The sequence below is a fragment of the Chenopodium album genome, chromosome 13, assembly GCF_948465745.1.
Source record: "Chenopodium album chromosome 13, dcCheAlbu1.1, whole genome shotgun sequence".
In the NCBI taxonomy this organism is placed as follows: Eukaryota; Viridiplantae; Streptophyta; class Magnoliopsida; order Caryophyllales; family Amaranthaceae; genus Chenopodium; species Chenopodium album.
In genome coordinates, this window is record NC_137846.1 from 7,256,603 (window position 1) to 7,268,745 (window position 12,143).

The 12,143-nt window shown below is 31.3% G+C and overlaps 1 long non-coding RNA gene across 1 annotated transcript; it reads right to left on the minus strand.

The window, feature by feature from the left end:
• Window positions 1-3,110: 3,110 nt before the first annotated feature.
• LOC145576153 (uncharacterized) lies at window positions 3,111-9,937 on the minus strand. The gene is made up of 3 exons (XR_014098334.1): window positions 9,803-9,937; window positions 8,165-8,284; window positions 3,111-3,728 (listed from the first exon to the last, which is right to left on the minus strand). It is a non-coding gene; the product is annotated as an uncharacterized LOC145576153 (long non-coding RNA).
• Window positions 9,938-12,143: the final 2,206 nt, after the last annotated feature.

Below are 12,143 nucleotides of genomic sequence, written 5' to 3' on the forward strand. Positions count from 1 at the left end.
GCTTATGTGGCACTTACGTTGAGTGCTCTCAAAATTTGCCTAAGCTCCTTCCTTTGTTTTACCTTCAGGTACAAATCTGTATAACCTAATTGCTTGTATAATATTTGTTGAAGAAAAACAAATAAAAATAAAAATAATTAGAAAAAACGTGCGGCGCTGAAGTGATTATAAAAGAAGCAACCGTAGTCAAAGAAGAGTCGTAACAAACCTCGCATTTACATAACAATCATTTGCTGTTAAAAAAAAAATAGAATTATGCATTTCTCTCTCTTCTACTCTTCTCCTATATTCTCTCGTTTGTTTTCTCCTAGATTCACGACCCTATTTCTCGACCTCCTGCTAAAAGCCTAAAAACTTACTCACTAATCCATTGCATACTCTCAATTCCACTATATTTTTATCATGAATTATAATTATAATTATGCTGATTATGATTGGTATAACTCTTCTTCTTCTAATCAAGGATCTTATTATCAGAGCAACGAAAACAATGATGTTACTGTCAACAATAATGGAGGACAGTTTTTTGCTGAGAACTCTCAACTCCAATCCTCTGTCGATTCCTCTGTCGATGTTCCGGTACTGTTTTATACTTCGTAAAGCTCTCAACCGGTTTTAATATTTTGTAATTCTCAGATCTGACGTGTTGGGGTACTGGCGGGGTTTTCTTATCTGATGACCGTTTATAATATACTCCCTCCGTTTCAAAATATAGTTCTCGAGTATATTGGTTTTTATTTTTTCGCAATGATTTATTTGCATTTGTGAAAAAAAAATTTATTTTTTGGTTAATTCTTTTAACAAAGATCTTATGTTTTTTTTTTTAGGGCTTGCAGATGTAAAAAAAAAATAATGAAAAAACACAATTATATTACGTTATTAAGAAGAGGTCATTGATAAAAGTTTTTTTTTATTTTATTTTTATTGATTTGTACTCTTTAAGATAAACAAATTTTTGGGATTACATTCGAAGTTATGATCATAGTTTATAGATGTATAAATTGTTAATGATCTGCATAAACAAGTATATCTACTTGTGATTTTGTGGAATCATATTCATTATTTATTCAATGGTATGAAAAAAAGTATATTTCACGATTTTGATTTCAAGATCACGTCTGCATGGGATTCTTTGTTAATGCCAAATATAGTATTCTATAATAATTCTGCGTACGTGTACCCTTGGCGGCTGTGTGTAGTGTGTCATATACTCGTACACATTGTCATACACACGTCGTCAACTAATCCATGGGTGTACCTTGTTCCAGTTATAGCTATGTGTGTGATACACAATAATGTTATAGTAGTGCTAACAAAATTTATTATGACTGAATTTTGTTGCTGTTGGTATGTAGAAACTTGGCGTAGAGGGTTCTAAACGTGAAACTAAACTTGGGTTGAAGCTGACCAAGACACCATCATTGGTAAATTTGCTAAGTAATGCTCTTCCAAGAGATAATAATTTACCTGATTCTTCGGAAAAGCTCAAGGCTGCTAATTTTCCTGCTATGTCTCTCCATATTGGCCCTTGGATGGTAATTTCCTGCTATGTGGTTCACATTATTATTGTTTTGTACTTCTTGAACCAAATACTTTCTCCGTTTCTTTTTAGTTGACACGTTTCTTTAGTCACGTTTGCCAATGCACTTATTCAATCATTTTAAAGCACAAGCACAAAACACGGTCAAAGGAAGGTGTGTGAATAGTGCTAAAGTCAAAACGTGTCAACTAAATAAAAACGGAGGTAGTATTATTTATGGTAAATGCATCGTATTGATGAAGTGTTTTGATTTTGAATTTAATCAGATAGCATATTGCTTTCCCATACTCACATCACATACAATGCCTTGTGCTATGCTTGTACCAGCCCATTATACTACAAATTGCATACTCAATAAGGTAATAACATTAAACTATGTGATCTACAGAGAGTCTCAAGGCATGAAGGAGAATTAATAGCCAAGTGCTACTTCAAAAAAAGGCAATTAGTTTGGGAAGTTTTAAATGGCAACTTGAAGAGCAAGATTGAGTTTCAATGGTCTAACATTGCAGCCATTAACGCTACGTTTGATGTTGATGGCGGTCCAGCAGTTCTTGATGTCATGGTTAGTTTTCAACTCATCTACCAGACACTCTTGAATGTTTTCAATCACTCATTTTTGCTTCGACATAATATATAGTCATTAGTTTGCCTACAATTTTTTAATTCTCACTTGAGAAGGTTTTCTTGTTTTAGGCTTAGGATATTTTTTTTTCCTTTTGGTAATTAATTTTAGGATATATTTTTGTTAGATGTCATGACTCATGAGTTATTTTAAAGAGATTTATTAGGGTAGAACTATACTTAAGCTAGGATTTATGTTTAAATTTTACTAGATAGTGTCCAATCTATGCTCGATTTTTAAATTAATACGGTGTAACCATACTCACGCAAGAAAGTACTACTCCACCTTCTTTCTTTTCAAGAAGTCTACTTTCTTGTTTTAGGAAACACATCACTGTCTAGCTCTTGGAGGAATTCCCTGCATTCATCATATGCATTTGTTGAGAGTGAGGGGATAGCTCAAGTGGTTAGAGCGTTTCCTTCCTGATTCCAGAAGATCCTAGGATTGATTCTCATCCCCGCCCTTGTGGTTCTTTAAACACTTTGTTAGTTCATCCCACACTTTGTTCCTCATAGTTATTCCCTTAAGCTCATTCACAATCAGAAATGATGATTCTTTGAGTGATTCCTTTTCCTTTGCACCATTTAAGGGTATATAGGATGACCAAGGTTTCCCCCCATATTTGGAGAGGGACATTGGATATCCATGGTCATTTCATCCACCCAATAATCATTATGGTCTCTGCATGAGCGCCCTGTACCTGTAGACAAAGAGTTAGAAGAAAAAGAGGCATTAATGACAAGTTGGTTTTGGTTTATGATATGGAACAGGGGAATTGAAAGTGTTTGATCTAGCACTGTGACAATTTATTCTGGATGGACCATAGTTTATTGTTTAACCTTTCTTGCAGTTGGAAAAGCCTCCCTTGTTCTTCCGCGAAATCAAGCCACAACCTAGGAAGCATACGAATTGGGAACAATCTGAAGATTTCACAGATAAACAAGCTTCTTTGATAAGGTATATATACATACAAACCTCAAATTAATATATCATCTCACTGATTACATATTAGTTCAAATCAACACGTTCTTCTATCTATCAAATTAATTATTTTTACCCCTTGTAGGAAACATAAACTTGTATTTGCCCCTGGAATCTTGGAAAAGCATTACTTCAAAATTATACAAGCTGACTCTAAGTTGTATCATATAAGCCAACAACCTTTCCCATATCAAGCTAGTATATACTTCAACGAAATTCACTTCTCGAACCAGCTTTGCTACAACAATCTCCCTGCCGCGATTCCTCCACAAATTCCTATAAATCATCCTACAGGTTCGTACTTCACACATCTTAATAAGTTTGTTACGTTCTTGCCTTTGTTTTAGTACGTTCACAATCTTACCTAAAGTAACTCATCGCCTTCTAATTATTTTCTTTCTTGAATTGATTTAGTTATGGATTTTTCGAGCCATACCACAAATGCAAATTATCCAATTCATCAAGATCTTTTACCCAGCAACAACGATCTTCATCAATTCGCAATTTCATCATCTATGAGCCAAGAGAGTAGTGCACGTTTTCAGCAAGCCGGGTTAGCATATCCATGTATAAATGATATTCCTGTGACAAATGATGTAGGATTAAATCCTTTAGGTTATCTGCTACCATATGACTGTCTACAACAAATGGATGCAGTGGAGAGTTGTCTTCAGTACATGGGAGATTCGTCTCATCATTCAAGTTACGACTATGAGGATAGCATTGCAGATCAGCATCAATCAATAAGCCATGAATATCAAAGTCATCAACATTATGATTATTATAATTACAATCAAGAGGACATCAATGGCTTAAGATGATTAATGCTCTCTCCGTATTTTATTACTTGCTCCACTTTTCTTTTGCGGCCGTATTAGATTACTTGCTCCGTATTTCTTTTTTTGGAAACTTATAACAATAATGCAATGCATTAAATTACATGCATATGCTATGGTAGATCAGGTTTGTAGCTAAGGAAATCTTTGAACTATTTGAATAAGAAGTGTGAGAAATTATGTATTTTTTTCTGGGTAATGCCATATGCAGCCCTTAGTTTGGTATTAGTTTAGAAATACATGACAAAATCACACGCAAGTCAATGTAATTAATGAATATATTTTCATTAATACTTTCCTCTTGTAGCTTCTTATACATATATAGCCCTTAGAGTTACGTATAGCATTTTTCTTTTTTTATTGTTGGATCACAGATTAGTTATCTATCTTGTGATTGCATGCCCTAGCTTTGCTAGCTACAGAACAAGACAATTTTCGAAAGAATCTAAAATGATCCATAGGTTAATGACAAAGAGTCTTTTTAGATGCCTAAAAACAAATTCATACTGTTTAGGCTTAAAGTAGAGGTGATTATTGGTCGGGTCAGGCCTAAGCCTTAAAATCAATCCATCAAGTAAGCCAGGCAAGGTTTGAAGGTTCGAGCCAAAAAAAAACAAAAAAAAAAAAACAAAAAACAAAAAAAAAAAAAAAAAAAAAAAAAACCTTGCCCAAACTCATAACTTTTGACCGGGCCTAGCAGATTTTTGAGTCAGGTAAAAAAAAACTAAAAATGTGTAGCATGCTTGCCTAAGGCCTGCTCAAAATTAGGTGGAATTGGGTCGGGCCAGTCATGATCAGGTCTAGCTTAAAACGGACAATAACAAGTGGTCAGAGTCAAAGGTTCATAGACCTGGAGCAATAGGCTCCACTTGCATTGTGTGGGTGAGGCCCTCAATGTGACCTCGTGATTAAAGATCATATCTAGTGTTAATGCTTCTCCTCATACTAATTTTTAAAGCAAAAACTTATCAAATTTAATAATGTTTCTTTATAATTTTTGTATAACTAGCAATGGGAGCGAGCGCATTCCCAATTTTGTACATAAGATTTTTCAATTTGTATAGTTGTCTATTGTATGCATGTAAATTGGATTCATTTTGTTAGGTATTAAGTGGCCCAAATCTTTGAGAAGCCCAAAAGCATTCTTCATGCTTCTAACGAATATGTCAGTGCACACACTTAAACAATACTCTTGATTTTCAAAGAGATAGTTAACTTGTAGCATTATTCAAGCAAAATCTAGAAAACTCTTCCTAAAATAATATCACTCAACCACCATAATCCACCAACTTCAACAACTATAAATAGTTGGAGTTTGGTTTATTCTTGGTTTATCCACAAAAACTTGATCATTCCATATACATTGCCATACTACATAAAAGCCTTCTTACTAAACTAACTTCCTTATACCGGTACATATTTCCTCCTTGTATAATTTCACTATTTCTTTTTAATACTCTCTAGAGAGTTCCCTATTTGTGAGAGTTATATTGTAATATTTCTCACCCTAATAAATTAGGGTCTTTGTACTCTGATTTAATATAGTGGATTTATTTTTAAAGTGCTCGTTGTGTGTTATTTTCTTGATAGCTTTTTCTTGCCTTTTATACTTTGTCAATTTCTCGACCAAACACGTTTTCGCTAGCGCTCTTACCCTTACACATTTGAATGGCAATTGGTTAGTATTTTCTATAATTAATAATAGGGAATGACTAACTTGTTTGCTTAAAGAAAATGAGAAACTAATATTTTATCAATGAATCCCTCACTGCAAAAGCAAAGGACTTCTGAAGAAAAAAAAAATTTGAAGCAAAATCACTGATAGATCATATTGAAGCCTTATTTGACGTAATACTTCAATTTAAGCCATAGTGAATATGTCAAAGAACCTATATATTAATAAGTCCAATCACTCTATAATCTAGTATATATTAATAAGTCCAACCATTCTATAATTTAGAATATATAAGCAATTGTTTACGGACAAAAATGTTTTCAAAAGCAATAAATCCTATCCTACACGTCTTCTTTTTAATGCCATTTTACTTAGGAATAAGGGCATAATAGCAAATGACCAAATTCTAATGTTCAATTTCAGTCTATAACTATTTATGCTAAATCCTAAAAACCATAAAATTTAACGTGTTCCGGTACTGTTTTAATTTTATAATCCTCTCATAACTAAATTTGCTTACTTCGTAAAGCTCTCAGATTCGGAGTTTTAATATTTGATAATGCTCGTTCTCACCTCAATCAGATATGAAGTTAAGGTAAAGGTTGGTATGGTTGTTTTATTTTTTCTTTTGATTGAAATACGAATGCATTGATTTACTACATCCGTTTTATATTTTATACAACTTTGGATATTATTTGTGAGATATATAAAATACAAGATGGAGCCCGTGCGATGCACGGTTTGTTTGAATTTTTTGAAATAATTTTTATATATATATATTTATGTGCTAAAATTTGTTATATATTTATATAAAATTCCTGATATCAAAAAATAATATTTTATATTTAATTAATTAAACTGGAAAATCTCATTCGCCAATTTTGCTTATATGTCATTTAAATTATTTAATTATAAAAGAAATTAATAATCTCGTATTTAAGTGGCTACCACTAAAATGTATTATCCTACATGGTGCACTGAAAAAATTAAATCCTACATGACTCTCTAAAAACTTGGGAAAAAACTCCCCTTTATATATAGACATTAGATTAGATTCCAAAGTTTTAAAAAATATGAAACATAGGTAGTATTTGCATTTTGTGAACATTTTTTTCTTTCTTTTTTTTTTTCTTTTTATTTTTTAACAAAAATCTTTTTTTTTTTTTTGTTGTTTTTTTATAGGGCTTGTGGAAGTAAAAAACAATAATGAAAAAACACAATTACATTACTTAATTTTTTATTTTTTATTTGGTGGTAAAATAAAACTTTTTAAAATTTTGGTGGTAAAAAATAATTTTTTTTAGTGGTAAAAGTAAAAAAAATCCAAATTTTAATGAAAGTTTTTAAGATGAACCTTACAAATATCCTCTTTATTGATTTGTACTCTTTAATTTATTCAATAAGATAAACAAATTATTTTTGGGATTTCCATTCAAAGTTATAATCATCATAATTTATAAATAAATTGTTAATGATCATCTTCTGAGATGCACAAACAAGTATATTTACTTGTGATTTTGTGAAATCATACTCATTATTTATTCAATGGTATGAAAAATATATTTCACGTTTGCATGGGATTCTTTGTTAATGCCAAATACTGTATTCTATAATTCTACGTACGTGCATCCTTGGCGGCGTGTGTAGTGTGTACCCAAGCCCGCCCAAACTATTAATCTTGGATACAAGTAATGTTTACGATTCACAATATAATAAGTCATTTACGACAAAAATGTTATCAAAAGCAATAAATCCTATTTTACACCTCTTGTTTTCTTAATGCCATTTTATACATGAATTTATACAAGGGTACAATAGCAAATGACCAAATTCCAATGTTCAATTTCAGTCGATAACTATGTTTAGTAGATCCTAAAGGCCATAACATTAAAGATCGAAATGGTAAGAATAAAAAATAAACCTCCAAAGCACAAATAATGTCTCCTGTAAAAAAAAAAAATATATATATATATATATACAAATAATGTCTATTTAATTGGGCATTTGAGACATAGCCCATATATACCATAGCACATCATTGGCATGCTCATATATAGATGAAATGTTGCACTTTGTACTTAAAAGAATAAGAATCTTTTAGTCATTTTTTAACCCATTCCTAGGGTTAACCTTGCTACTTCTCTCTGATTTTGCATTTCTTCTCATAAAACAAACACTCTTTTCTTTCTAAGCCTTTTCCTATAGTGATACTCTCACCTCAATCGAAGGATCCTTCTCAACATTTTTCAGATTTTAAAACCCTCATTTCGTAAGGAAAATAGATCTTGTCACCTTGTTCCTTAGATTTCATATCACAGGGTAGCAACAAAATTGCTCGCTAAATACTTCATTTGTTAAGTAATTACAATCAATAGTGCAATTACTCACATTGGAAGAACCCTAATTGTAATCCTTTTTCAAAATAAAAATGCAATGTACTTGTCTAAACTCTAAAGTTTTGTGTTTGAAAAATACAATGTATAACGAAATCTGAAAGATGTACTTACATCAGTTACTTTCTCCTTAGAGCTATGTCCAAAGAGGCCAAAGGTACTCTTAATTTCTGAAAAACCGGCTTCCTTTCTTCCCCATTTTGCAAGCATTAGTAATTTACTATAATTTACTTGCTGCATAACATAAGAAAATAAATCTTAATCAGAAATTAGAACCATTAATGTACATTTTCTAATCATTACTCCAAAGTTTTGAGATGCAAATTAAAGATCAGTAGGGTGGGAATGTATAAGTAAGGTACATTATGGATTTATGAGCACACACTACAATAGTCTTCCAATCCATCTCCAAATCATCCCACCAATCTCCCTATACCAAGGCAATAAAGATGAAAAGGAAATTAAAAGTAACAAGAAAGATTTAAACAAGACACCGTCAATTTCACAACAATCACCCACATCAAAAGCATGCATATAACAAACAAAAATATAATTGCATTGAATGTTGTCTTTAGGTGTTACCAAGTAAAGGCATGTACAGCAACTTGGGAGCTCACAAAGACCAGAAAGTGAGTAACAAGGCTCTCCTTTCTCTGTACACATTAGACGAAGGATTCACCCCGTCTGAGTGTGCAATTCGACCATCAGAGAGGAATGGGTCATTTTCCTCAAAGTCAGGAAAACAATTAAACAAACTAATCATCAAATAAATTTAATTTCATTCCTTTTAAGTCAAAAGCTTCATTCTCCACTTATATCCTCCTGAAATTCCTTTACAACTCAACACATGCATCGTCTTCTTCACGATTGTAATTCCTCACCAGTAAACTCAAACACAACAAACAAAATTCTTCATCAATGTGTTAAATAACCACTCAAAACTCTCACCAATACAGTTAACAAACTTCTAACTCACATCTTATCCAGAGTAACACAAATCGGCATGTAGCCAACTATGCTTGCAGGGCATAATAAATATGCAACTTCCATCACTTACAATGACGTCTCAGTCAAAGCCATTACTACCTATAATGATTACGAAATCCCTTGTTGAACATAATCTAGATAATAATTCGTACTTCACAAGCAGCGACACACGAACATGTTCATGATACAAGTAACTTCAACTCAAATACACTGTTAAAATTGTAAACATCACCCTCATACGACATCAGAACAGATAGCACAATAAGCAGATTTAACCGAGTAATCCCCATGCTTCTCTAAACCCCAGCACACAATGTCCTGCGGCAAAAATTTCATTCTCGACTTCTATTCTCCTGGAATTCCTTTACAACTCAACACGGCATCGTCTTCTTTTCAATTGTAATTTCTCACCAGTAAACTCAAGCACAACACTCAAAGATGCCTCAGTTGAACAACAAAATTCTTCATCAAATTGTAAAATAACCACTCAAAAGTTCAAAACTCTCACCAATTCACTTACCAATCCACTAAAAACAATTCAAAGTTCAAAAAAAATCGCCTAATTTCAAGCTGATCTCATTTCTCAATCCACCTCTTATTTAATCAATCAAATTAACACTCCATCAATTCAACAAAACACAAACAAACATCAACAACAACACACAAATCACAACAGAAATCAGAAATTAATCATCACAGATAACCTAACATCAGAAATTGCACAAAAAAAAAAAAAAAAAAAAAAAATAGAACATCAAAAATTACCTGAGTGCGAATTGCGAATTGGTGCAGTCCGATGTCGGAAACTTCACCACCACCACTACCTCCGCCGCCTCCATCATCGCCGTCCATCACATTTTCTCTCCTGTTTTCCTCTTTCTTAAGTCGAATTCAAAAGGGTGAATATCTTTAGAGATAATTAGCTCGATTTAAAGATCAGAGATATAGATATTTAGTTATTTACCATAAAAAGATGTAATTTGGTAAAAAAAAATAAGGAAAATCTTATACCCTTAGGCTTATATATAAGCATTAAATTTACACTTGAAAATCGTAAAAAGTTAAGAAATCGTCAAAATAAAAACACTAATTACACTGATTTACGCGTGTTTTTATCATCAATTTCTAATTTTATACAATTTCCAAGAGTGTATTCAATGTTTATATATACCCCTTAATACTACATATAGCAAAAAAAAAAAAAAAATGTGCACGGTTGGATCAGAAATCTTTTACGAGTACATGAAAACACAAATTGTCCGAAAATATGGGTGCTGGTAATTTATTATAAAAAATTAAAATGAATTAAATTTATCTTTAAAATATTTAAAGGTATTTTCAATACTATAAAAGTTATGAGTATTATTTTTTTAATAATAAATGCTATCCTCTAAGGGCTTAAATTTACCATAACAATAATTGAAGTTATCCTAAAATTGATCGTCTTACCATAAAATTAATATACACCTACCTTATTCAAGACTTATCACATAAAAAAGGTTAAAAAAATATATATATGGAAATAAATTAAGAGGAAGTCAACAAGAATTAAAAGTCTACCTTCACCCTAATGTCCAAATAACATTAAAACTCTCCTTTTACGTCAACCCATACATGTACTCCCCTATATATATGTCTTAACACTTTTTACAAATTTAAATTACCACAAGTATACTCACTGGTAGACTCAATTACTCTGTAAATTGGGGAAAAAAAAAAAAAAAATCTCCCATAAAATTAGTAGAAGAAGAATGGATTACAATAATGGTGATTGTAATCTTCCTAACAATAATTCCGGCTACGGTGATCAAATATACCATGGCAATGGCGGTGTTTCGAATAAATTACACCCGGTTGGTATTCAGGTACTTTTTAAAACTTTATTAATGACAACTTTCTTTAACTATTTTCTATGAAAATCACGGGTTAATTAAAAAAATGTAAATTATCAAGTTTAATGGAGAAAAAAACCTATGAATATAAGTGTAGTGGCAATGTACATTTATTATAGAGTAATTTATCAAAGTTGAATTACAACTTTACGTATGAATAATTTATCAACATTGATCATTCTACATTATATGCACTCTATTCGAAACTCCACCACTTCCTATTTGTAATTTATTTCTTTATGGCTCATTCAAACAAAGTAAAATTATAATCTTTTTTTATTTTGTTAGGATAATACTGAGGCAGTTCTTGGTCTTAAACTACCCGTGAATGAAAAATTGAAGAAGTGTTTTATTCCACCAACAGATAATAAGGCTATTAAATTCAATGCTTTGTCTCTTCAAATTGGTAAATGGAAGGTAATTCTTGTTAACTTTTCTGTTTGATTAACTTTATTTAATATACCTTTTTATCATTATTGTACTGTTATTATTACTTCTAAAATTATTCATATTTTAATTTTTATTTCAAATTCTAAAGTCCAAAATTTAATGCTTTGTTCTATTTAACATATATATTTCCACTTAAGATAAATAAGTTTAAATAAAGTCTAATTAAATAACTAGAATAAACTATTAAACTTTAATAAAGACGTTTTGTAAACAGTTCAATTAGCATCACCAAAATATATAACAAATTAGGATCCTGTTCTTGATGGGTGCCAGTAGCGTGCCACTAAGAAAGAAAATTGCATATTAAAGTGTTTGATGCAATGCGTGAATAAAAAAAGTAAGAAATTATTAGAGAATAGGGATTTTGTGTTGTGTTGGGTTTGGGTTGGGGGTTGACTCACTGTGTATATTGTTTAAATTCTTTTTAACCCTAATTTAAGTCGATATAAAATGCTTAAATGGAATTTATTTTTATTATAATATCATTTTTTTTTAGATTTGCTCATTGGTTTACAAACGTTTATTTGTTACTATCTCGTAATACAGTTTAAATGAGTGATACATTCGGACTTACTTTGTAAAGGTAACTTCATCAACAAATATTTCGCTTGGGAAATGTTTGACGGCACACTTAAAACGAAAATTCAGTTCGATTTTTCGAGCATTGGTGATATAACATATAATTTCTCACTCAACACTGTTACTTTCAAGGTTTGTTCACTATATTTATTATTTTTATATTGCATATTAATTTGAATGTTCAA